We start from the raw sequence: 25,678 nt of genomic DNA, 5'->3' as shown, positions 1-25,678 counted from the left end.
TCAGCACGTTGCTTTTTGACTGTCTTTGATTATTCACTATGAGCTGTGACCAGTCCTGTTTCTGCTCCCTGATTGGACAACTCTAACTTTACAAACAGGTGGCAAGCAGTTCCTTCACAAGTAAGGAATACCCTGGTTTGCATGTGAAACCAGGTGTTCATGGACAGAACAGCCATTCCCCAGCATTTGTTTGAACAAACACTGATTGGGATGGATCTGCGACTAGCAAACAAAGAGGGGAATGAAGGCAGCTGAACTGAAAAGTGATTCAGAATTCCTGAAAATATTTACCCGCCATTTCCCCCAGTGTTCGCCCAGCTCTCCTCACAGCTCCTGAGAAGAAAACAAGCGAATGCCTAAGAGTCTGAACTACAACACTCAGCACCCCAGAGCCTGGTTTGTATATAGAAACCACACTCCTTACATTTGTGTATCTCCTCAGGCTTAAATGCCCAACACTGATTATCTCACCATTCTCCAATATAGAATGATTAGAATATTTTTTACACAAGATTATTTGACCAGCTATAAGGACTGAGTGGAAAGCAAGCAAATATTTTTTGACCATTTTCACAGATGAGTTTCATTAAAAAAAAAGTCAAAAATTTTCCAAACAGCTCTAATTATATATGTAGAATTATAACAATTAATATATCATTGTACTTTTCATCAGTAGATCTCGCAGTGCTTTACAAAAGAGGCATCGTTATCTCCATTATACAGATGGGGAAACTGAGGCACAGAGTGGTGACATGACTTGACCATAGTTACCCAGCAGGTCAGTGGCAAAACTAGAACTAGAACCCAGTCACCTCAGTCTCAGTCCAGAGTGTTATCTACTAGGACACACTGTCACTCCATAACACATGCCAGGCCCTCATGGGTTTCTATAGATACTGACACACAACTTCCCTGCATCAAAACACCTACTTGTGTGACTCTTAACAATTCTGCCCTTAGAATATGCTAGACTCCCTGTGCATACATACTTGCATATAAACCTAACTGCAGATTCAGTATTTAGTGCTTTGAAACCGAGTAATTAGGTCTCTGAAACCTAGGCTGCACAGGTCACTTGTTAGCTATGTGTATTGCACCATTGTTATATTGCACTCAGACATTAAGGTGATGGATACTAGTACAACCCCCCCTTAAGCAATGTTTACAGCATCCTGTATGCACATGGGGTAAGCCAGTGCTCATGGGAGCAGCTGTTTTTCTTGTTTAATATAAGCGTTCTGTTATGGAATAACAGGTACTTGGTGATTCCTAAACATACAACAGCCCTTTAAAGCATTCGGTAGGGAACATTCCTGCACTGGCCACGGGAGAAGAACTCAAGGGGGCCTCAAGTCTTTTCCATCTCCGGTGTCTGTAGTTCGAAGATCTCACGAGGGCCCTGGTTTGAGTCTCGCATGAAATATTACAAGCAGACAGGCTACTCCACCAACTGGCCATAGTGTCTAGGTGCCAGTTGGTATGTGCAATAATCTCCTTCACCCCTTTTCCCTGCCACATCTATGGATGCTGCCTGTACAGAATCTCACAGTACATTGGCATAGCCAGAATAGAGTTCATGAGACTTTTCAACAGACACTGCAAATCAGCACCTACAGTGCACAGTACGGGAATAAAAGTGACCAGCCATAGTGCCTTGGGCTGTCTATCAATAGATAGGGAGGGTTACTTCTAAGCAGGCTGGTCAGACACCAATCACTAGCTTTATTATCTGAATGGCATCGGAAGCCTTTTCTTCTAGAGAGACAGCTGTGATTCCAAGGGTTGGGTGCCCCACTAGGGGAGAGTGGGGCACCCAACTGGAGTCAATGCCAGGAACTTGCCAGGAGCTCAAGGATGGCACCAAAATTAAAAGGAGCCTATGGCAGTCCCCTCACCTTTACCAGGAGAGAGGAGGGTGGTCTTGTGGACAAAGCACACAACTGGGACTCAGGAGCTCTCTGGTCAGCGCCCTGCTCTGCCACTGACTTCCTATGTGACTTTGGGCAGGTCATTTAATCTCTCTGTGCCTCGGTTTCCCAAGTGTAAAAGCGGGTTAATAATATTTCTTTTGTCTTGTCTATTTAGGTTGTTAGCGCTTTGAGGAAGGGGCTGTCTCTCAGAGAGAGAGTGTGTGTGTGTGTGTGTGTGTGTGTGTGTGTGTGTGTGTGTGTGTGTGTGTGTGTGTGTGTGTGTGTGTGTGTGTGTGTGTGTGTGTGTAGTATCCTGCACTATGGGCCCCTGATCTCAGCTCTAGGGGCTCCTGGAATACAAATCAATAATAACAGCATGCAGGTACAGGAGACCACGGCTAGCCGTAGGGTTTTAGGGAGGGAAGCAAGCTGGTTCTTTGAACTCCCCCAAACTGAAAGACTCATTCCAATTGAGGGGCCCACCTTCCCCTGCCCTCTGAACAATGGATGGACTCATTCCCCCTTCACCCTAACCACAGTGATGACATCTTGCTCCAGCTCTGCAATTTCACCTTCATTTGCACCCTGATAAGCGCAGTGAGACACAGCAACCACTAGATGCCCCCCCAAGGCAGTCTTTGGCGTTAAGAACAGACTGGAGCTGATGAGCCAAGTCATCTCCACCCCCCCCCCCCCGAGTTTACCGGGTAAAGGAAGGCTCGTGACTGAGTTGTTCCCGATTCACAGAAGCACTAGACACACTAGGGGTGACTGAGCTGGCCCAGGGACGTGCCTGAGTCAGAACTGACCCTGGCCGGAGCCAAAGAAGCCTGGTTACCGTGTCTCCCCAATATTATTATTCATTATTATCATTTCATGGTATGGTTGCTGCCTTTGCTCACCCTTAGTCTGGTCAGCACTACAGCCACAATCTGTCTCGCCTGCATGGAACTAGACAGAAGAGACATGAGGCAGAAGCACAGAGAGAGAGGTGTAAAAAAGTATAAAAAGGGTTGAGTGTAGCCAGAGAGAAGTAACAATAATTCCTAGCTGTTATATAGCACACTTTTTATCCATACATCTCACAGCCCTTACAAAGGCAGTCAACAGCATTATCCCCATTTTACAGGTAAGGAAACTGAGGCACTGACCCGAGACATGACTTGCTCAAGGTCACCCAGCAGCGCCAGTTAAACCTATGTTTGCTGGGTCCCAGTCCAGTGCTCGCTCTGCTAGGCCACAGGTGCACAAGGTGCAGGGGCAAACAGAGCGCTGCAAGGAGGAACCTACCATCAGCAGAGTGGAGGAGGAAACTTAGACTGGGGTTTAGGTTCTGTAGTTTCAGTTAACAAGGCAGGGCTTTAACTGGGAGCAGACCCAGTGTGTGCTATGTTAGAAACAGGGGCTGGGATGCCACCATCTTACGGAGAGATGATCCTGAAAAGTGAACAGGATTGTGAGATTACTAAACCCTGTGCAGAAGCTGGGACGGCTCTTCAGCAACCTGATGGGATAAACTAAACCATGGTGTTGTGGGCAAGATACAGGCTGACTTCATCCCCCAGTAAGTGTGTGTGTGGGGAGAGAGATCCTTGAATCCCCTCCCTTCAGGAGGGAGTAGACAGGGAGCAGTTCTTGATGTGGTTGGGAGCGACTCAGAGAGGGCACAGATGGTTGGAAGGGGAAGAGATGTGAAGGAGCCACTGTAATCTAGGCCTAAAGTGAGGCCAGTAAAGGGCGGGGAAATTGGAAATGCCCCAGATGCATAATAAAGGGGCAGGAGCCCAGGGTGATATGAATAGATGTGACACAGTGGAAGCAGACAGTTCAATAAGCAGGTGCTCAAGGCCTAGCATCCTTAAACCGAGATGCCATGAATAAGACCATACCAATGTGGGAGAGATAAGGGGGTGCAAAGGAGTCCTATATACTGAAGGGAGAAACAGAAAGAGTGGGAAAGATCCCTGACTAAGGTGGAGAATGGGGAAGGAGATTGACATAGAGAAGATCTGGCAGGTTACCACACACGCACTGGAGTCACACAGATGGCAAAGGAGAATTTAGGAACTGCAAGGACTGCACACACTGGCCCCAGAGTAAGCTAACTAAACTGCTTGCCTTATTGTTTATAAAGGCCTTGTCTCTGCTTGGGAATATCCCTGATACAGCAATCGATGTAGGTGCTGGCTGGTTAGCTTCAGTGCTAACCCCTAAGTGTACATCTACACTGCAAAGAACACCCACGGCACTGAGTCTCAGCGCCTGGGTCGATTGACTCAGGCTCGCAGGTTCAGGCAGTGGGGCTAAAAATAGCAGCATAGATGAAGCCTGGGGAATGAGACCCTCTGTGGGTTGGGGAACCCAGGTTCCAGTGCAAACCCCAATGTCTACATTGCTACCTTTAGCTTTGCAGCCCAAGTCAACTGACCTGGCCTCTGAGACTCAGTAGACAGGGGCAAGCTGGGGCTTGCAGTGATTGAGTTAATCAAGGTTCAACCCTAACTCCCAGTTAGCTCTGGTGGTGCAAACCTCTATTTGCTTTTGTCTACATGTAGGGGTCAGCATCAGGAAAATGGTCAGCTACTTCACTTGCTGGCCGCTAACTACTGAACCAGGCCTACTCCCAAATGTAGACAAGGATAAGGAGGGAAGGTGAGAGACAGAGCTGCTGCTGCAACTGGACTGAAGTTCACTGAAGGAAGGAGAAAACTCTGGAGGAAAACTATGCAGTCAAGAAATGAGAACTGAAGACTGAGCAGTTGCTGTGGGGTCCATTCCAGAACCCTCGAGGCAACGGACAAAGAAACAGGGGAAATTTTAGTGGATGCTTTTAAAATAACGTTTCTGGAAGCCAACTGGACAAAGTGATAAACACACATCTATCCAGGTGTCTGCTGATGGGGAAGATGCAGGAGGGACTGATAGTAATAACTCCCCATTTCTATAGCACCTTTCATCCTGAAAGTGTAAAGTGCTTTATTACAAACTAGGACCCTCAGGTATATGGCTGGAACTTCCACTGCTTTCAAGAGGAAAACATTCCACCCACCACTGAAATGCAGCCATCTCTGGAATGGGATGCAGCGGGGTGACTGACCAGGGGAACACCTGGCTACTTTGTATTTGGATTGCAAAGTGTCAGCAGGGATTCCCCCACAGGGTGATCACAGCACCATGCCAGGTAATCAATGTTTCTAACATTAGCACTTGGACAGAATTATGGACGAGCCAGGCCACTCCCCTACCCTGGGGATCCTGGAGGTGCCTTTATGATCTGCCAGCTAAACGTCAGGAGGCAGGTTGAAATGTGCACAACAAGGCTACACTAGGGGAGAGTGTGGGCTCCCTTCCCACTCCTCTCATGGCTGGGCAATGCTGCAGTGGCAAAGGAGCAGCAGGACCGTACAGCTCAGCACGCGGTGGGGGAAGCAGCATCTCACCCCTAAGATCTGTTTGATTCTCGTCAGCCCTTTGTTTCCTCCTGTGACATTTGTTCGCTTGCTTGTTGACAATTCAGACATTAATCTCCCCCCGTCCGGTGTCCTGGACAGATTCATTTTTATCACAGTTCCGTTAGTGCCAGGTTGAGCCGGCTGGAGCCTCGGAGGGCCCCTGCACAGGCTCTTGGCAGTGGCCTCACAGCCTCTGCTGGCATCAGCAGCCTCCGTTATCCCCCCCGCCCTCCCTCAGGCAGGCCTGAGCTCCTTACCACATCAGGATACAGAACAGTGCATGAATTCCGGCCTCACTTATTTCAGAGCTCTGGTCAACCGCAAGCACCGTGTGTTTCACAAACGCATCACTACAGTGTGGGGAGGGCTGGGGTCTGGGCACTGGCACTCAACGGATGCTAAGAGGCAGTAACTACCGAGTGGATTCAAACAAACAAGTTCCCCTGCCTTGTCAAACTGGCCCAGCCCGGGGACTCTGACACAATCCTAGCCAGGCCTTTCCAGGCCAGCAGCCCCTGGGGCTGAACTGCCAGAGAGTGTGTGGTGTATTGAATCTCCCCAGTTCTCAGAGTGAGTTGCAGCACTTTGGATCTCAGCTTGATGCTGGGATGTATGTAACTTGGTAAAAGACAGTCCAAATCTGTGCTCATTTAACTACAGGTATTATTTTGCACCAGTTTAGTGAAACTGGTGCAGCTTTGTGTGTGGACACTCTTCTAGTGGTTTAAAGCGGATGTAGAGCAGTTTGGTGCTTCGGTAAATGTGCAGGTGCAAACTAAACCAGTATAACTAGTTTTAAACTGATATGAGAGAGTCCACGAACAGAAGTTGCACAAGTTTCACTAAACTGATTGAAGTTAAACCAGTGCAACTTGTGCATATAGATAAGCCCTCGGCTGCAGCCTGCCAGTTAGGGGGCACGTGCTATTAGCTGTGTACTGCTTTCTAACAGGTGGCTTTGTAAACAGGGAAGTGAATTTGTCCAGCTTGTGAAATGGTTCCCCCTCTGGTGCCCTGACTGACTGTGTGTTCATATCCTCACCATACCTGGTACAGTAGCCATAGAATTGTTGTCTCTTTCACTGCGTTGGGTATAGTCTCGCCCTATACTGTACTGTAGCCTTGTTACAGCTGGCTGTATCACCATGCTGGCACAACCTACCCTTTGTATTTAGGGGCACTGCTTCTTCTACAGGCCAGATAAATGCCATTTGGGTGGCATTTTGTGTGGGATGAGAGCGCCATCCAGTGGCTGGTTACCCATATGTATTCCATCGAATCCTTTTGGAAATCTGGTGATCACATGATAAGCCAGGTGATTCCTGCACAATGACTGCAGTACTGTAGGGCGAGCAGCAGATTCATAAGATACAACGTGAGAGAGGAAATGTCTGCAGAGCAAACCCCACAGCACAGTAAGGTGGAACACACTGCCATGTGGCCTGGGCATGGTCCCAGAGGGGGTCTGCTGCCCTGTGCATCCTCGCCATGAGACAGCACTGAAGTAACGCATGCTGTACCGCTGTCCCAGGATGGCCAAAGCTGTTGTAAAATGTCCTCTGTGGCCCATAACGAAGAGCCAAGTGCTTCATGAGCATAGTGGCACTGGCTCCTTGGTCTGTCCTAGTGCAGTAGAGGGCAGGAGGAAGGAGGGGACCAAGTTGCCGAATTTGAATCATGGAAGGACACTGCCGTGAAATCATGGCAGAGGGTCTTGGGTGCCTCTCCTCTAGCTGCTCACACCCTAGGTTTGTTCCTGCATATCCCCTGCATGCCCGCCGGCAGGGATTTCCATTCTGTTACAGCACAGTTACGCTCTGTAAGGCACTTCTGTGAAAGGGGGATTGTGAACTTCCTGCCACTCTCTTCCACTGGGCCAGAAGCAGTGAGGTGTGTGTGTGGGGGAGATAAATAAGTGCAGTATCTGCTCAAATGATCTTACCAGACCTAATGGGCTCAGTTTTTCTGTTGATGCTGCAAACAACCCTCCAACCTCCCTCAGGATCCACAACTCCTGCTAGGTCCTTCCTGCCTCCGACACCATGGCTGCTAGGAAAGACTCTGCAGCTGGAACCAAGCAGGCCATTTGCTCAGGGAAGCTGAATGGGCCCCAGCTAACTTTCCTGCAGCTGCAGCTGGTCCAGCAGGGCTAATGGGCATAGGAGCTTGTTTGCAGCAAGCAGTAAAGTCAGCTGATTATTACATGTCTTACGGCAGTGCCCAGAGACCCCAGTGAGGATCAGGGCTCCATTGCGTTGGGCACTGCTCAGACACATAGTAAGAGATACTCCGGGTTACAGTCCAAATAGACAAGGGCTGGGAGGAAGGGAATATCATCCCCACTTTACCCATGGGGATCAGAGGCACCTATGGAATATGTGACTGGCCCAAGGTCACACAGGAAACCTATGGCAGAGCCAGGAATTGAACCCAGCTCTCCGCCTTAACCACAAGCCCATCCTTCCTCCCTTCCTCAGTGCAACGCACAGGGCCAGTGCCACGGGTTGAGTAAGGAAAGGCCATGTTTACATAACTGCTCTTCTTTTAACAGCAGACACGGCTACTGGCTGCACCCAGGCCCTGACACGGAGTCACCCGGACAGACCAGCTTATAAAACTAAGCACAGATTTCGACTTGCCTTGTGGCCCGGCTGCAATTGATGGGTTGCAGGCTGAGTTGCCAAGCAATAATACCTGCCGAGAGGGATCCAGGGGTCCCACTGTGCGAAGTGGTATCAGGAGGTGGAGGGGACAGCAGAGGTCGCTGAGAGATGGTTCTGCTCGGGACACGATCTGTCTGTTGTCTGGTCAGCTTCTTCTCTTTGAGGTACTGTTATCTCTCTGTGATTGGGGGAGGGGGTCTTCATCAGCCTAATCCTGCCAAGTATCTTTTGCTGGAGCCTGGAAAAACAACAATAAAAGCCCTTAATCACCTAATCCCCCTGGTTTGGGAGGAGTGGCCCCTGCTTTGATATCGTCCCTGTCTCAGCTCATCCATGGGGGAAGGGAGGGAGCCGTCATCCTCACTGTCAGGTCCTGACAACCTCAGCCAGTGTCTGGAGCGGTCTGTCACCACCCTCCCTGTGCGTACAAAGGACTCCTCCAGGCCCAGGGTGATGCACAGCCCTCCGGACCCCGCCACTGCGCGCCAGGGGACTCCCTTTCCACCCTGCTCCCTGGACGAGTCCACCAGTGCCTGGGCTAGTGTCTGGCCTCCACCTCTGCAGCAGCAGCAAACTGAGTGTGAGAGGAAAGGCCCACAGGAAGGCTTGAGGCCAGCAGAGAGAGAGACCCGAATGTCAGAGTCCGGATCCTGCTGTGCCACCCAGGTGCTGGGAACTCCTTAGAGCCAGACTCTGAAGGGTTTAGAACTGAGCTCCACTGATTATGTCTGGATGGCACAGCCATCTATGGGCACTGAATAAACCTCCAAAGTCCCAGCTCAGCCCACCGGGGCTTGGTGTAAAACCTGGGCTGATTCTCTGGGTGGTGGTTCTAGCATCCTGGTCAGGAAAGTGGAGGGGACATCCCCAGGACATTACAGAGCTGTACTTCCCTGCCGTTTGGAGAGGGAGCATGTCACTCCCTAGGCATCGCTGCCAGGTTCTGGGTGCACTTCTGTGGTGGGGGATCTTTCACTGAGTCCCAAATGCAATCCCATACATGCAGAGAGATTTCCTCCCAGCCACTTGCTGCGATCAGTGCATGCCTGAGGTCTGCATGCCATTATTTTAGCACTAAGCACCATAGAAAAGCACCCGGCCACAGAATTTGGCATGTCTTCTCTCTCTCTCTTGGAGGAATTCACCCTGCATTGCTGTCCCTTTGCACAGGCTGCACCAATAGAGAGGGGCCATAAACATCCCCCAGCCCAGGCAATACCCTGTATCCAGCATTTGCCTTCCCTGTCCAGAAGCCAGGGATGGAAGGAGCATGACCCTGCACCCTGGCTATTCCATGGCTGCATGAGGAACCAAGAGCCCAGCTGACCCAGCAGTCCCAGAATCAGGGAGGCACAAGCACTGATCTTCCATCCCTGTGCCGATCCTACTGTCCACACCGGGGTGAATGAACGTGGCCCCTGTCTTTCCCACCCCTCTCTGGTTTGCTCTCACGGTCTGCATCTCTCTCCAGTGCAGTCCGACGCCCGCCTGCGTATAGTTTCTAATCTGGGTCTCCCTTTCCGCTCTCGAATAGGAGATTTATATCTCGAGTGGAAAGACCTCAGTGCTTCCTCTATTGTCCTCATGAGTGAAGGCAGCACCCAGCCCAGCAGCCTAATTTACAGCCCCGCCTGCAGGCAGAAATCACGCCAGCTGGACTCGAGCCCAGCCACGAGGCAGCAGAGCAGCGGCGGTTTGAGCGCCATGTGAACCTGGCGCCTTGCTACCCTCTTTCAGAGTTGTCAGAGAGCCTCCCTCTTCCGGTACCTCTTCAGAGTGGGGAGAGGCCAGGGGACGACGCTCCCAACATGAAAGCAGGACTTGTGCCATCTGGGATCCTTGTGGGGCTGCACCGTGAACACCCACAGCAGGTACAGCATGGACAGGGGCAGGACAGACTTACGCCATGGCAACATGCCTCAGCCCTTCCCTGGGGCGAGAGGGGAGTTCAGTCTCCATGGCTCATGCAGCCCTTGGCTTTTCTGCTCAGGCTCCCACTGAGGCAGAGCCGGATTAAGACCTTTAGAGGCCCTAAGCACTGAAAAGATTATGGTGCCCCCGCCCCATATGTAATTCAAAATAAAAACAATACTATACCGTAAAATACAATTTTATTTCTCAAAATGACACAAAACTTATATGTATGTTGAAATTAAAATAGCTTCTTTCTAGATTTTCTGATTGCAAAATTCTGGATAAGTTCATCGAAGCTGACTTGACAAAGCATGTCCGCTTCCATACACGATAGGGAAAGTGAATCAAGTCTGTCCTGACACATTGTTGTTCTCTGACGGTTTTTTATTCTTTTCAGCTGAGAAAAAGAGCGTTCTACGGAGCAGTCAGTAATCATCAATGTTAGAAAAATACGTAGTGCGATCTCTACATTTGGAAACACACATTGTAATCCACTTTCAATATTGTGTCATGAAGATCAATGTGACTGAATTTCATTTTTCCTGTTTCATTAAACTTTGCGCGCATATAACAGTGGAACTGGCGTACTTCTCCACAGAGATTCATGTTCAAGTCAACAGGGTATGAGTCAACTAGCTTTTGGGAACCTTGTGAATATTGTTCCTCAGATAAGTCCGTATCGTTTAGAAAAGAAAATCTACTTGATACTTCTTTGTATACTTCACCTCTTCTCTTCATATGAGCTTCAAGTGTATCAGTTATAGCATAGTAAGTAGATACACAAAATTTGTCTCTAGGATTCAGTGCTGTTCTGTTGCACTGCCATCATTTGCTTATTTATTCCTGATTTGCTTGCGGGACTGGGTTTCTTTGCAGTTAGTATCAGGCAAGATATCTTTTGATATGTCTTCAAATCTTTCAAAATCATTCCTCAAAGTGTGTAAGTGGTCTGCTAATGATTGACAGAGGTCTGCACATGTTTTCAAATCCAATTATTTTTCTTGGAGAGCTTGACTTGTGTGGTAAAAGTGTAAAATTTCATTCCACATGGTCAACATGAATACAAGCTCTAGTTCTTGCAGCTTGTTTGCAATGTTTTCTGCCTCTCATATAGTTTCTGCCCTTTGTGATTGCTCTTCAGCTATACTTTCTAATGCATCCACAATCTTTGAGCAGGACTCCAGAATTGCACTTGTTGCCACTGCATGTGCCTCCCAGCGAGTATTAGAAAGAGATTTCAACACACGATCATTGCCCAAATATGTTTTAAGAACTGTCCATCGGTGTGTTGATGCAGAGAAAAATGTATAAAGTAACTGGACTGTTGAGAAAAACCTTACTGCCACCGGACAATAATCAACAGCACTGCAGCTAACAAGATTGAGAGAGTGTGCAGCACATGGTATGAATATGGCATATTTGTTCTGTTCTAAAAGCTTCTTCTTTCTTTTCTTTTTGTTTCTTTTCTCCCACCAGTTTACATTTCTGTGCTCCACTTGGTTAGGTTTCATCCTGCCCCTTATCTCAGTTATTTGAACTTAAAAAAAAAACAAAAAAAATTACACAACATACACTATTTTTATATATATATATGTGTGTGTGTGTGTATGAGAGAAAAAAACGAATCAAGTACATATAACTCAGAAGAATATATCAATAATAAAACAAATTTATTGCAATACATGACAGGATCTGATTTCCTCACATTATTTCGATCTATGTTAGTAGGACGCCCCCCGGGTTTAGGTGGGGATAAGTGATAAAAAGAGAACAGAAAAACAGGGGAAGAGTGTGTAGTGGAGTTTAAGGACGTCTAACAAAGTTCTGATTTTTCCCATGATGACTACTTCGATGCTTTTTTGGAAATATCAAATTTTTTCAAAAAAAAATCTCATTTTTTTGGTGCCCCCTGCTTTGCTGGTGTCCTAACCACGTGCTTAGTCTGCCTGTTGGGTAATCCAGCCCTGCACTGAGGGGCCATTAATGCTGGCCGGAGTGATCCCTGATTCGCTACGAAGGCTGAATAGTTGCTGTTATGCCCAGAGATGATGATGCCACCAAATGGCCATCAGTTGGGAATGACTTTTGGTCACTATCAGCTGGGCCTGCTTTTGCCTGCAGCACCAGATCCCTGGGTTGGAGATGACAAGTACCTTATTCCATTACCAATCCAATGGACCAAGCAGCCAGTCCACCCCACAAGAAACAGTCACAGCTCACTGTTAAAGAGGTGCTAGTGGCTCCCATGGGCAACACAGACCCATGGGGTCTGAAGCTTAGCAGCTTGGAGCCAAATGTTCAGACTCTTCTCCTGATCTATTCAGGCTGAAAATCTGCCAAGGTTGGGCTTTGTGGTGAGATTCTCAGCTCTTCCTCATGCTGTCCGGGCCCATATAAGAAGAGTGTCTCTTGTTCAGCACCAAGATTGGAAATACTTTCCACACTGCTGGCAGCCACTTGACTCAGTATGAAAGACTGCGTGAAGGGATGTCCTTGCATGTAAGTGGAAGGGAGACATTGTCCTGGGGTGACATCTGCTTGTGCACCTCAGTGCCATCGCAGAAGGAGGATGCTGCCCCCCAAGAGAGCCCCATGCAGGACGGCACCTGTTCCCCATTCATTTTCCTTCCATTCTCTTCTCTATTGCTTCATCCAAGCCAAAGCCTCAGTGGATCCGAGAGCAAGGCCGCCCTGGAGCAGAGAGGGGAGTGGAAGTCAGGGTCCAGAGGAGAGAAGCAGGTGGATCCGAAAGATCAGAGTTTGACTCCACCTGGCACCTCCAGTGCAGAGAGCATCACAGCAGCAAATGTGCCCAGGCCTTAAAATGCAGGTGTTACCATGCAGCGAGGGAGTGAGGATTGGGGGCTTCGATAATGCTACCCTGAGCCTGGGGAAGGAGTTACTGACCCTTCAGCTCCAGGTAGACTGCTGCTCTCCCCCTTCCCCCACCCCAAAAGAAAAAGCCTGCTGGATAGGCTGTAACACAAACAGGAAACTTGGCCAGGACCCAGCCCTTCCGAGCAGGGAGAGGAAAGAGACAAGCTTTGTTTCAGAAAGGTCTTCAGTTAGGACACGCTGGCAGCCTGCACAGGGACATATGGGGTGTGGTTATGGGCACTGAGCATCACTGAGTTCCCAGGCCTTCATCTACCCTATGCAGACACCTAGAAGGCTGCACAAAGGTGATAAAATCCCCTTGTTTTCCTGGCCCCTCTGCACAGTCCCACATTACACCCCATCCCACCTCGCAGGGTCCTGGAGCCCAGGCTTGAGCCTGAGCCCGAGCATCTGCACCACAATTAAACAGCCCCTTAGCCTGAGACCCTTAGCCCGAGTTAGCTGGCATGGGCCAGCCGCAGGTTTTTAATGCAGTGTAGACATACCCTCTGTGTAGGGTGACCTGGTGTCTAGTTTTCGACCAGAACATCCGGTCGAAAAGGGACCACCTACCAGGCCGTTAAAGGTCCAGTCGGCGACACTAAGGCAGGCTAGTCTCTACCTGTCCTGGCTGGCTCCGTGCTGCACTCCGGAAGCAGCCAGCAGGTCTGGCTCCTAGGTGGTGGGGCCATGGGGCTCCGTGCACTGCCTCGAGCATCGACTCCGCACTCCCATTGGCCAGGATGCCTGCGGGTGAGAGTGGCACGTGGAGCCTCCTGGTCCCCCGCCTAGGATCTGGACCTGCTGGTTGTTTCCGGAGCGTGCTCAGCGTGGTATCAGGACAGGCAGCTAGCCTGCCTTAGCCCCCACACCCCCGGCTGCGCTGCTGACCGGGAGCCCGTGCCCCAACCCCGCGTCCCAACCCCTGCCCCAGCCCTGAGCCCCCCCAAACCCGGAGCCCTCTCCTGCACCCCAAACCCCTCATCACCATCCCCACCCCGGAGCCTGCACCCCCAACCAGAGTCCTCACTCCCCTGCCCCCCAACCCCAGCCCTGAGCCCCCTCCTGCACCCCAAACCCCTCATCCCTGGCCCCATCCCAGAGCCCCTAACCCCCCTGGACCCCAACCCCCTGCCCCTGTCCAGAGCCCCCTCCCACACCCTGAGCCCCTCATCTCCGGCCCCACTCCAGAGCCCTCACCCCCTCCTGTACCCCAAACCCCTGCTTCAACCCACAACCCCCTGCCGCACTCCGAATCCCTCGGCCACACCCCGCAGCCTGGAGCCCCCTCCTGCACCCCAAACCCCTCATCCATGGCCCCACCCCCGAGCCTACATCCCCAGCCCAAAGCCCTCACCCCCCTCTCACGCCCCAACCCCCTGCCTCAACCCACAGCCCCCTCCCCCACTCTGAATCCCTCGGCCTCATGCCCCAGCCTGGAGCCCCCTCCTGGACCCCACCCCGGAACCCACACCCCCAGTTAGAGCCCTCACCCCGTTGCACACCCCAAACCCCTGCCCCAGCCCAGTGAAAGTGAGTGATGGTAGGGGAGAACAAGCCACCGAAGGAGGGGGAATGTAGTGAGTGGGGGGTGGGCCCTTGGGGAAGGGGCGGGGCTAGGGTGTTTGGTTTTGTGGGACTAGAAAGTTGGTAACCCTACCTCTGTGGCCTAGTGGCCAGCACTCCCCCTGGGTTTCTGGGCCCTAGGAGGACTATGCGGAGTGAACGCCAGCTCCCAGGGGAAGAAGCTTGACAGGCTAGCAGGGATGAAAGTGCTGTGAGGGCAGCAGAGGGGGAAAGAAAGCCTACCACCTACCAGATTAAGGCAATCTGAGGCCATGTGCATACTACAACACGGAGCTCTTGTGGGTCCACTGCCACTTCATGGTCCTGCCTGTCCTGTGGGTCCATTCCCCTCTCGAAATGGAGATTGCCTGAGGTCCCCCCAATACAGAAAGACCCTTGTCTCTCCCCCCAAGTAACACCAAGGGGAGCTAGGGTGACCAGATGTCCCAATTTTATAGGGACAGTCCCGATATTTGGGGCTTTTTCTTATATAGGCTCCTACCCCCCACCCCCGTCTTGATTTTGCACACTTGCTGTCTGGCCAGCCTAGGGGGAGCAGTACTTACCCCAGCAGAGGGAGTGTATCCACGTGGATGGGCCAGGCTCACTGCCCTTCTCTCCTCCTGCCCCACCCAGTGTCCCCCACTATACTGGGACTGGCGAGGCCCCCAGAGCAGTAGGTCTCAGAGTAACACCCTATCGATATGAACAGGGTAGTTCACCCCTCTCAGATATTGTTTAAGGCTCTCCGCAGCACTGGTTACACTTCATTCACATTGCCACACATTTCTTTGCAGCTATGAGGGCTACAAACTTTAACAAAAACAACCAACCAACCCCCTGAGATTCTGCTGTAATCCCCTGATTCCAGGAGCCGGGGCCCTACAGAAAGGCCTACAGGGCCTATGCTTCATCAGCCTCTTCCTTCTCAGGCCAATGACGGCTGGGAATGCTGCGGAAACAGCACGCGCAGCCCCAGGGAAGTGCTTCTTTGTTGCTCAACAGATAACCCTCCGGGCAATTAAGGAGCAGCATAAATGGCCTGGAAAAAGACTGCCATCCAATCAGGTGGTTGTGATGTGGGACTTTTGGGGGTAGGAAGATAAGGAAAAGGAGGGTTCCTTAGGACTGACTGAGGTGAAAGAGACACCCTCCCCTCAAAAAAATATAGCAGGTTGCTCTCTCGCTCGCACTGGGCCTGAGTAACCAAGCATCAGTGGTCATGGTATAGACAACTGCTATGGATTCAGGAACATGTGGGGAGCAGTGAAAGACATAGAATCATAGAATATCAGAGTTGGAAGGGACCTCAGGAGGTCATCTAGTCCAACCCCCTGCTCAATGCAGGACCAATCCCCAACTAAACCACTCTCACAATTTTATTGCTAGTCTCGTGATGTTTGGTGTGTATCTTAAAGCCCCAGCTCCTGGAGTCATGCGAATACATGAACATTTCAGCTTTCATGTTAAAAAAAAAATCGCAAGTTTCTAGCTCTCATGGTTGCTGAGAAAAGCCTGAAAATGTGACCCCCTACAGGTTAAAAAAACAGAAAACAAATGTAAAGACGTCAATATTATTTTGGAAAAAAAAATCATGATTTTTAAGGCAATCTCATGCTACTTTGGGACCTGACTTGTGATTTTTGAACACTTGGCATTGGCAATAGGTATGCATAACCCTCCCCATGTGGCAGTGAAGAGCTGGACCTCACCAGGCCTTTCTGTTTGATGGGGCATACATTAAAGTCAACATCCAAATGCCCGACTGCAGAACACACAGCAGCCACTGTAGCATTGGATCCAAGGACAAGGATTCTTTGGGAGAGATGCCAGAGCATTATTAGTTATTAATTTATTATTCATTATTATTATTATTAAACATTTATAGCAGCATCCAAGATAAATGTAGTAGAGGCTTTGCACACACTGAAGGGGCAGTCCCTGCCCCAAGAACCTCACAGTCTAAAGACAGACAGACAGACAGATATTAGGGGAAATGGAACAACAATCCATCATTTATATACAAATGAATAGATGCACTATCGGAAGTGGGTCTTTAAGAAGGATTTGAATATGGACAGAGTTGTTCAGTTCACTAGTGCATGCACTACTCTATACCACAAGGGGGCACAATTGGCTAATTTATTACAGCTATTATTCTTTCACCTAGTTCACCAGGCTCATATGCAGACAGCAAGGCAGCAAATAGCTGGCTGGCCGTTAGCCCCATGCAGAAGGTGCACTATTATTATTAATTATTTGTATTATTGTAGCACCTCAGCCATGGACCCCAGTCAATGGACCCCAATTGTGCGAGGTCCTGTACAAACACAGAATGACCAATCACTCAATAGTCATATAAAGTAACCAGTGTTAGAACCAAGAACAAGCTGAGTGTTTGCCTGGTCAGAAAAGGTTCCCGATATATTTATATTGGCAGCAGGGCATTTTTACACGTGTGTGTCTGTGCAGAGGTTGCACCATTTTAAGGGGGCAATTTAAATAGTAAACTTGGTTTTGCCGTCTACGTTTTATATATTCCCTGTAAGGTTTATCACTCTCCCCTATGGTAAGGAACGCTCTATCCCACGTGACACCACCTCCTAGCTGATAGGCGGCTTGTTCTCTGGGGAAAAAAAAAAAAAGATAGCATGGCCAAGATGTTCCAAAATGGGCATTTAAAGTTAGCTTCCTACGTCCATCTTAAGGTGCCTACATAAGTGGCCTGATTTTTCAAAAGCACTGAAGACTGAGCAGCTCCTGTTGGCTTCCAAGACTAAACTCTCCTTGCAACTAACCACCAAAAGTCAGCATTCAGGAGAAATGGTGTCATGTTGGATGAGAGGCCAAGCCATAAAATTCAGATGGGCAGCCAGCTCTGCTGATGTGAGGTTCAAGTGGGAGTCTGTTGCTAATGAGACAGTGAGGCTCACATACTGCCTGCTCTCCCCTATGACCTTACCAATGAAATAACACAACACCAGATGCAAGACGAGCTGAACGTTGAGAACAGGAGTGGTGCTCACCTGAAGGATAACCTGGGCCACAGCACAATGCTGCCTGCAAATGAGGTCCCAAAAGCAACATTCACCACGAACAAGGTGGGGGAAGACTCTGTGGGATCACTCAGGAGATGATGGAAAGATTCCCTAGGGATCCCATGTTGGGCAGATGTTTCCCTAATTCTCCATGTAGATGCTGCTGGTTTCCCACATCCACTGCAACCTGGAGCAGTCTTCATTCCCTTGACAGGTGGCTCTTCTGGCTTCAGGTATGGATGCTCTTTAAAACATTTTGAGGGAGTCAAGCTGAGGGCTTAAAGAAAGCTACAAAATTCAATACCAAGAAATAAGAAATCCCACAAGACCCCCAAATCCCACAAGACCCCCAAATCAGGCACAAATCCTGCCCAGTACCTGAGAGACACCACTAGTCCCCTCAGCATGGCTGTAGAGCTGGCTGGAGGAGAAAAGATAATGGTGCCCATGCGTGTTCTGCATGAGAACTCCAACTCCCTAGCTTCAAAGCCCCACCAGAGCCAGGACAGATGGACGTGGACCGTCTGGGATGCTAGGTTTAAAGCAGGAACATTGGCAGGCCAGGGAGAAGGGATGGAGAGAGAGGACCTGAGGGTTTTATGACAGCATCAGAGCCTTGTTCGAACACAACTGTCTTGGATAAGTAACAAAAATAGCCAGGGGTATCATAGTGAGACATGGTGGTCCTCAGACTCACCATTCCTCTATATCCTCGAGAGCCCTGGCACATGGCAGAGGTTATTAGTTTTTGGGTAGGTGGGAAGAGGCAGTTCTTTACTGAGCTTTACATCAAGCCCCTCCTAGATCTTTGTATAAAACTGACAGCTGATTGTGCTAGTGCAGATGCTGAGGGGTATGTGAGGGCATCTCCGCTGACCTCTTCTGAGTGACTCCCAGCGACACCCTTAGGGAATGGTGGCAATGCTGCAGGTTAAGGGCAATGGGTTGGCCAATACATGTGTGGACAAATGCCGAACTGCTAGCTAGGCCTGTGTGTGTCAGGCTGAGGAGGGGCTGAGCAGAGAACCCCCCCAAACCTGTGTCATCTGCAACTTGGTTCCCTCAGAGACAAGAAGCTGTGCCGTGCCTGGCCGATGGTGGGAGATACTAAAGCGACGGGGACGATCAGAGAACAAAGCAGCCTGTGCAAAACCTGCTTTCAGGCCGGCTACGATTGCAGGCTTCAATTGTGCTTTGGTGGTGGTTGTCTTTGATGCGATTCAAGTAGCCTTTCTTCCTGCCCGATGCCTCTGGCACTCATGGCCTACAGTGTGTTTGAGGCAAAGAATGTATCCTGTCACCACGGCTGCTTCCCTTTATTTGAAGTGTCTCACCGAGCTATCTTCCCCTGACATGCTTCTTTCAGTGAGAATTATTTCCCCCTGCTTCTATCTGTCAATGGCCCTCCTCCCCCCTGGGCCTCCATGCTCCCCGTATGTCCGAGCAGGTGTGAAGACAGGCTGGCCCTTTGTGTAGAATCTCTTTCCTCCCCCCTCTGGACTCCCTCCAGTGCTGTCACTTTTTTTCTCTCTTTCCTCCGTCTTGTTTTTCAACAGAGCGCAGGGCTCGCTTCTCCTGTCACCTGGGCTGAGGCTGTGCAGCCGCACGCCTGCTCTAATCTCGCCTTCCACAAAGGGCATCCCTGTCACTCCGGGGAATTAGAGACATACCTGGATCTAGGGCTCGGCCGATAACACAGCCAAGCTGGCCGCAGCCAGGGGGATCCTGCTGATAGCACAAACAGGAGCCTGGCGTGCTCTGCTTTAACTTCGCACCAACTCTCCACCCTCAGAGAAAACTCTTGCTTTGCACAAACCTGCTTGTGGGATATGAATGCCGGGAGGCAGCTGCAGGAGAACAGCTGGGCTAGGCTGAAGGTTGCTCTTCTGATTTTCCAGGCCCCACAGCAGCATGAGGGGCCAGGAGCACAAACGAGAAAGGGCCGTGGGGTTTTCAGCACGAAGAACCAGGAGGACAGGCGACCCTGCCCTTCACTCCTAGATCAGCAATTCAAAATCCCGTCTGGATGGTAATGACTCATCAATGCCCTTCTGCTGGCTGTTCAGTGGCCCTGGCAGGTGAATCTCATCACTGCAGCTCCCCTTGCAATTGGCACTAATCCTCCCCCCTTCCCGCCCACCTCCGGCCACCTCATTGGCAGCCTCAGCTGTGAAATTTAGGACTGAATGGGGCCAGCAAAGTTCAATTCCCCCTCGGCCCTGCAGGGGGTGCCCCCAAGCCAGCACTGGGTCAGCTGGGAAGTCTGCAGAATGAGGGCCGCGTGGTAACTGTCCTTAGGGAACAGCCAGGATGCCAGTCTCCAGGGCTGTCAAACAAAATCAAAACCAGTCCCGGTGCTGCTGTTTCCTCCTCTTTCCCTCCCTTGCTGTCACACTCCCCTCCCTCCAGCAGCAACTGCATCACGTGAAGGCCAATGATAATGTGTGGGACATGAGGGTCTCCCTTGCACACTTGGTGAGAATGGCCTCGGGCCCTGGCTCAATCCACAAACCCGGCAGCGTGCGCTTAGGTCCGTGGAACTGTGGCAGGGTAAAGCCAATGTAACAGAGTGGAGAAACAGGCTCGTGTGCTCTAAGATGCCTCTATATCTGTGCCTCCTCCTGAGAGCACAGGAATCCTTCTGCCAGGCAGGGAACTGGTATCAGACAGATCCACCCACTGCTCTGCCTGATCCCTGCCAGCATCAGTGAGCTTGGGGAAAAGGCTGGGATGCTTTCAATGAACCCTCTCCCCTGTCAGAACCCTGGCTATTCCTCTAGCCATCTGCTTCTATCGGCCTGCATCCCTCAGCAGCTGGCACAAGGACCACAAAAGCACTGAAGATGCCAGCCAAGTGCCCAGTGGCATTTTGAGAACAGCCTTGTTATCGGTGCTCCTTGGCATTTGTCTTCACCTCTGCCCCCAAGGAATTATTTGAAGGTGTTGATCTCATCTGACAAGCTCTCCTGATGCCTCCTCTGCCAGCGTTTTCTGTCTCACGCTGGTCTGGGCTTGCCAGCAGCACCCAAGCAGCGTAGGAGGGAGAGGGCTCAGGGGATAGCGAAGCTTCCTTAGATAGCCACCTCCTTTGAGATTTGATTGACATGGCACTTACATACTGCAATGATAGGCACCTTATAAATGCCACATCGGCCAGACAGACACCAGTGGCCAGCCAATAAGAGGTCTTCACTAGAATGGGAGCGAATCAGACATTTTGGGCTTCATGCCACCACGGCACATGGCACAAATAGACTGTGTGAATATTACCATGGCTCAGACTCAACCAGGGGGTCTCACTGGAGCCTGCTGAGAGCAGATCCACTGGGGGAGCCTAAAGAAAGCTCTCCGCTAGGTCAAGAGCTAAGCTGGGATCATCTCAGCTGGAAAGGTTCAACTAAAGCTTGTTGGCCGTGAGTCCCAAAGTATTCAGCCATTCCTGGCAATTACAGAAACAGGTGGGGGCTGGAGAATATACCAGAGGGAATGTTCCTATGTTGGCTCAAGGGACAGTCTAGCTAGGAACCTGACAAGGCCTAAGGTCTATAGTTGCAAGAAAGCCAGATGAAGAGAAATCGTACTTTAAAGTGTATCTGAAGCGAACATGCTCCCAGTCCTGCCTGAGGCTGATTTAACAAGGATTGTTTAGTCATCTCAAGAGCAGATTGATTAACATGATTTTTAAAAAATGAATTCAAGGATAATAGCAATTATCTTTACTAGTGGATGGGGTGGTTGGTTTGGTTTTGTTTTGTTCTTGGAAATTGCACATGGGATGCCATAAAATAAAACCACAAATCAGCCTGATGTCCAAACAGGGCCCAAGAGTCAGGGTAGCCAGCAAAAATATCAGCCAAGCTAAATTATACAATGAAGGGAAAAAAGGAAGAGAAGAAGAAGAAAAAGAAGAGAGAAAGTAGAGGAGAAGGAGCACAAATACAGTGTTAGCACATGATGGAACGGTCTCCTCCCTGTACAATTAAAGTGCCCATCACAACCGTCTCATCTGTAGGCGATTCTCTCCTATGAAGTTGTTCTGGTTGATATTATCATTGCTCATTACATGTATCACAGAAACACCGATGCTAGGGCTGTACAGACACATAGTAGGAGACAGTCCCTGCCACAAAGAGTTTCAAAGACAGACAAAGCATGGGAGGGGAAACAAAAAAGCAACCGACTGTACTGCTGACTAGCAGCTCAGTAGCAGAGCCGGGAATGAAACCTACCTATCCGGAACCAATACCATAGCCACTGACCCACTCTGCTGTCTAAAGGTTAAGAGGGATGCTCCCCTGCCAGCACAAAGAGAAAGCCAGTGTCACTTTCCCTCAGGAGCAGGTATGCTATGGTGGTGTGAATATAGGTCTAAGTTCAGGGAACTCACTCGGTTCAATCCTAGCTCTGACATTCACTTCCTATGGGACCCTGGGCAAATCACTTCTCACTGAAGCTCGGATTCTCTATTACCTTACTCCTTTTGAGGTCATTTACAGCTCCGCAGAGTGGGTGTCATATGCTCTCATCAGTGCAAATGGAAAATTCTGGCTTCTCCTCGACACGCTTTTTTTAGTCTCTCCTAAGTGAAATGAGAACCCCCTAATCACCAAGTGGATTCACCGGGAGGAAAAGTGAACGAGCCCATTACTATTCCAATGAAGGGGGAGTACTGGTGTCTGATTTCAGTCGGGGGAAGGAAAGGGCACAATGATGAATGTGTATATAGGAGATAAAATAGGCTACGTACAATATATTTGTGGAGAGTTTTGCTGTATTTTTCTTCCAGGCAATTTACAACTAGGGGGAAAAAAAATCCCTTCCCGGCCTGTGTCCTGGAACATGGACAATAGCTGGAGGATTTGTACATCAGCCTCGGGAACTGCAGCTAGTACACAAGTTCCAGGAGTCAAGACGGAGACCTATAAATCCTGTGGCAGGAGTCTCTTCAGAGCACTGTGGGGGCAGCCAGCAGCTGAGACACCTCTAGTGCCTCAACCCTGATCCAAGAAGGGGATTTCTCACGGCTTTGAGACTCCAGTTCATTGTGTGCTAGGACAGCAGGTGCCGGCTAACGGTGGTGATTCGCTCACTCCTGGCATTAAGTAATACTCCAGAGCTATTGGATTCAATGCCCAGAAAGTGCTTCCTGCCACCAGCCAAGACAATAGACAATAAAAGGGGTCAGCCCTCCACTCTGTGGCCTTGTGACCTTGGATGCTTTATAAAGAACATTTTTTTCCCTAGCAACTCAGAGAGGGAGATTTGCTGAGCTCTCTGGGCTTTTAAATCATTATTATTTCAAAGTTTTATTTTAAAACAAACACTGATAGAAGGGGCTGGACCGACAGCTCTGAAGGCCCCTATTTATCTAGAAGCAGGCCCAACAGCAGGCAAGCTTCCCCACGCAGACTGTCCCCCTGCCAAAGTGCCACTAGACTGACCTAGAGAGACCACCATGTTCCTCTTATGCATGGCACTCCAGAAGTGCATTATGGGAGGTTTCTCTTCTGAACCTGCAGGGGCTGGGCTGGATGAGCGGTACCAGACTAGAGGGACCAGTGTTCTGCTCTGATGTGGCAACGTCTATGGCCAATGCCTGCACCAGGCTGGGTCACATGTGGTGCAACAAAATGTAGGCAAAGGAAAATGTAGAGAAGTGACAGGCCCATATTTGGAAACCTGAAGCAACTGGGTCAAATTCATCCTCCGGGTAACTCAAATGACTTGGGGGAACTACCCAGGAATGACTGTGTCCCATTCATCTTGATGGTTCCATATAGGACTTTCCCAACCATATGGAAGTCTTTGTGCCACAGACAATGCCTAAAGTAGGGATCCTGGGAACACTTCACTTACTGACATCCCTGCTCACTATGTAGTTGTCAACGATGCAGGTGTCCGTAAAAGGCACCATGGCTTCTTTATGGTAAAGCAGGAACTTTGGGGCACGGCTCATGCCTTTTCTATGCTCTGTAAAGTAACCAGCAGTGTTAGCCCCTCTATAAATAATCATGATGCAATATTAAGCCCAATTCTGCTAATGTGGAAATCAATAGCAAAGCTCCCAGACTTAAATGGAAGCAGGATTTGGCTAATTGTGTGATATAGCATGGAACTACTGCATTTTACAATATCGAATCATGGTACTGGATTGTATTGTACTCAATCCCCAGCACTGCATGGCATTATCTGATATTGCATTGTACTGTACTGAATTGCATTGCATTGCAGGATTGTATTGCACTTTATTGTATAGCAGCACATTGTACTCTACTGTGTTGCTTTCTGCTGGACTGTAGGGCACTGTACCTCACTCCACTGCTGGCCAGCCTGACACTTTAATATTGGACCATTGTAACTGCCTCACAGGGGAACTGTGCAGATTAATTAGTTAATGTGGGTAACAGATTTGTGGCAGCAAACAACTAACATTCCATTTGCTAACTAAACTTAGTTTTCTGCCACTTCACTGCAACTCCACAGAAGTCAATGGGTTAAATTCAGCCCTGATGTAGGCAGGCTCCGTTCCAATTGATCTCAATGGAGGTTGCATCTTTTTCCCACAGGGCTGAATTTGGTGCAGAGTTGGTGTAATGTGGCCTGTGCCTGGAATGTTCCTCACCCAGTAGCACCACTTAACCCTATAAAAACAAGATGCATTGGATTGCAATTTATTTTTGTTGATTCCCAGTTGTTCTCTTTGCTTTTCAAGGCTCCAGCCTGCGGATCCCTTTCTGCCTTTCTCTCTTTGCAGAGTCTGTTTTGCAGGCATCAGCCTTTCCTCTCCTGTGTCCCTCAGATCATTAACTAGCTGCACACTCTCTCTCTCTTTTTTTTTTCTTTTGAATGTATCAGGCTACTGGAATCAAAGAGGCATTTCAGTGACTCAGGCGTTTCCCATTGCCCTATTCCAGCATCCTCTACTCTTAACGCTGAGAGCTTTTCATGTCCTATTTGGAACTGATAGGAAGCCCTTTCATTGTTTCACTACATGGATATTAACACTGATGAAGGAAATGCTCCATCTGATAACAGAACCGTTGAAAAGAGCACCGTTTCCAAACGAGCAAACTCTGAGACAGTCGATTACTGCTGCCCGCACCGACTCAACCCTTCTTGCCTGGTCAGGCCAGGGCATAAGCAGGACCTGTCTCTCTTGGAGCCAACACTACTTTGGGATTTATTTACCCCTCTCTTTGAGGTCCTTCAGGAAAAGGGGATTTCCCCTGCCTGAGAAATGTTCATTGATCAATTTTACTCTTCAGATGAGAACAAGCAGAAAGGCCACAATGACTCAAAGGATCCATTGGCTTATGGAGGTCAATAACATCAGTGAATTTAAATGTAGGATGGATATGGATCTAGTTACTGGCAATAGCTGAAGAGTAATATCCATGATGGGCAGGGCCAGCTCCAGGCACCAGGGCAGGAAGCAGGTGCTTGGGGTGGCCAATGGAAAGGGGCAGCACATCTGGGTCTTCGGCAGCAATTCGGCGGCGGATCCCTCGGTCCCTCTCAAAGGGAAGGATCGGCCGCTGAATTGCCACCGAAGAATGAAGCGGCACGGTAGAGCTGCCACCAAAGTGCTGCTGATCGCGGCTTTATCTTTTTTTTTCCCTTCGCCGCTTGGGGTGGCAAAAAAGCTGGAGCAGGCCCTGATGATGGGACATGAGGTTTTGTGGTTCAGGTGACTGATTCATGGTTCTTCTCTGCCCAGATGTTTCCAAGCTGCAGGTTATTTCTATTTAATGTAATTTAGCATTTATATGGCTATGTAAGCACCTTCCATCCCAGAATCTCAAAGCATCTTGCAAGCTTTAATTAATCAGTCCTCACAGCCCCTTCTGTACAGTGGGTAAGTACCATTATCCTCTTTTCACAGAAGGACAAACTGGAGCAGAGACAGAAAGACACGTGTGCTGAAGGTCACACAGAAAGTCATTAACAGAGCCAGGAAAAGAACCCAGGGGGGCTGTCTCTCAGTCTTGTGCTCCCAGAAGAGATCACTGCCTCCAAAACTTCCAGCCAAACATTTAGCTTCCCTGGTCAACAGGAGACCTGTTCTGGTCCCAGTCATGGCAGGTGAATTTGCCAGCTATTCAGATACAATGTGCACAAGGGAAGTCAAGTTTCCCTTTTCAATAATATTTAATCTAGCCCTTGTCAAAGGAAAGTTCAGTGTCTATATCAGGGGTCGGCAGCCTTTCAGAAGTGCTGTGCCGAGTCTTCATTTATTCACTCTAATTTAAGGTTTCGCG

The 25,678-nt window shown here is 49.5% G+C and overlaps 1 long non-coding RNA gene across 2 annotated transcripts in view; it reads right to left on the bottom strand.

The window, feature by feature from the left end:
• Positions 1 to 7,997: 7,997 nt before the first annotated feature.
• The window catches only part of LOC123374259, a 63,749-nt gene continuing 46,068 nt past the window's right edge, over positions 7,998 to 25,678 (bottom strand). For both annotated transcript variants that reach the window (XR_006581042.1, XR_006581043.1), the window contains exons 3-4: positions 17,409 to 17,664; positions 7,998 to 8,263 (exon numbers count right to left, since the gene is read on the bottom strand). This is a non-coding gene — a long non-coding RNA (uncharacterized LOC123374259). The remainder of the gene's footprint in view (positions 8,264 to 17,408; positions 17,665 to 25,678) is intronic.

The sequence above is a fragment of the Mauremys mutica genome, chromosome 7 (genome assembly GCF_020497125.1).
Source record: "Mauremys mutica isolate MM-2020 ecotype Southern chromosome 7, ASM2049712v1, whole genome shotgun sequence".
In the NCBI taxonomy this organism is placed as follows: domain Eukaryota; kingdom Metazoa; phylum Chordata; order Testudines; family Geoemydidae; genus Mauremys; species Mauremys mutica.
Note: the sequence above shows the minus strand (reverse complement) of the source record. Positions and strands in the feature narration are given on the sequence as shown.